This window comes from Poecilia formosa, unplaced genomic scaffold (assembly GCF_000485575.1).
Source record: "Poecilia formosa unplaced genomic scaffold, Poecilia_formosa-5.1.2 Scaffold273, whole genome shotgun sequence".
In the NCBI taxonomy this organism is placed as follows: Eukaryota; Metazoa; Chordata; class Actinopteri; order Cyprinodontiformes; family Poeciliidae; genus Poecilia; species Poecilia formosa.
In genome coordinates this window covers 845,292-846,671 of record NW_006800212.1, presented here as the reverse complement: position 1 = coordinate 846,671, position 1,380 = coordinate 845,292, and the positions used below count along the sequence as shown (strand labels likewise).

General features: G+C 40.4%; 1 long non-coding RNA gene across 1 annotated transcript in view; it reads left to right on the top strand.

Annotated features, from left to right (window-relative positions):
• The window catches only part of LOC107838531 (uncharacterized), a 15,081-nt gene extending 14,644 nt beyond the window's left edge, over positions 1 to 437 (top strand). Inside the window, exon 3 of the long non-coding RNA XR_001664616.1 lies at positions 316 to 437. This is a non-coding gene — a long non-coding RNA (uncharacterized LOC107838531). The remainder of the gene's footprint in view (positions 1 to 315) is intronic.
• Positions 438 to 1,380: the final 943 nt, after the last annotated feature.

Here is a 1,380-nt window from a genome sequence, read left to right as displayed (position 1 = left end):
CTCCGGGTACTCCGGCTTCCTCCCACAGTAAAACCATGACTGTTAGGTCAATTGGTCTGTCCAAAATTTACTTGGGTTCGAGTGTGTATTGCATGGTTGATCGCCCTGTCTCTCTCTAAATAGAGCAGGATCCATTAAAACATCTTTTGAAATAATTCTTATTTTCTTAACCTTCTCCCAAAAAGCCCTGGTTTTGTTGCATTGTCCTAAGCAATGTAATAGTACCCCTTTCTCCACCATGCATATGAGGTCTGCACAATGGCGCAGTCCATAGCGCTGTTGCTTTGCAGAAAAAAGGTTCAGCGATAGTAAAAGTGTCATGCGTGGGTTCTCTCCGGGTACTCCGGCTTCCTCCCACAGTAAAACCATGACTGTTAGGTCAATTGTTCTGTCCAAATTTTACTTGGGTGTGAGTGTGTATTGCATGGTTGATCGCCCTGTCTCTCTCTAAATAGAGCAGGATCCATTAAAACATCTTTTGAAATAATTCTTATTTTCTTAACCTTCTCCCAAAAAACCCTGGTTTTATTGCATTGTCCTAAGCAATGTAATAGTGCCCCTTTCTCCACCATGCATACACAAATCTAGAATGATGGGGTTAAATTATTCAATTTTGCAGGAATGATGTATATTCCCATAGTCCATTTATACTGAAATAGTCTAGACTTTGTTCTAATGGATTGAATATGAGGGCTGCACAATGTGCAGTTGATATCGCTGTTGCCTTTAAGCAAAGAGGTTCAGAGATAATAAAAGTGGCATGCGTGGGTTCTCTCCGGGTACTCCGGCTTCCTCCCACAGTAAAAACATGACTGTTAGGTCAATTGGTCTGTCCAGATATTACTTAGATTGTCCTAAGGAGTTGCACAATGGCGCAGTTGATATAACTGTTGCCTTTCAGCAACGAGGTTCACAGATAGTAAAAGTGGCATGCGTGGGTTCTCTCCGGGTACTCCGGCTTCCTCCCACAGTAAAAACATGACTGCTAGTTTGCCCGTTCAAATTCTCCTTACTTGTGAGTGTGTGCTGCATGGTGGTTTGTCCTGTGTGTCACTGTGTTGCCCTGGGATGGATTGGCAACCTCTACAATTCCATGTTGTGAATTTAAGTTATATATTTTTTGCACCATTTAAAATGAAAACACTAACACTTTTACATAAACTGTTGTTACATTTAACACAAACTGTCTGAGAGCATTAATATATTCAAACATAAACTCTGTAAACAGTGCAGCAGCACTACTTTCCTTTATGTCCCTTTTTTAACATGTGTAATGTAAACTAATATTGTTACTAAATCTGTCTTTCTTCTTTCAGAGGTTTGCTGACATGATTGTGTTTGTTTTTTTTATTTTTGCCCTTTTGAAGCCAGCCAGCCTCG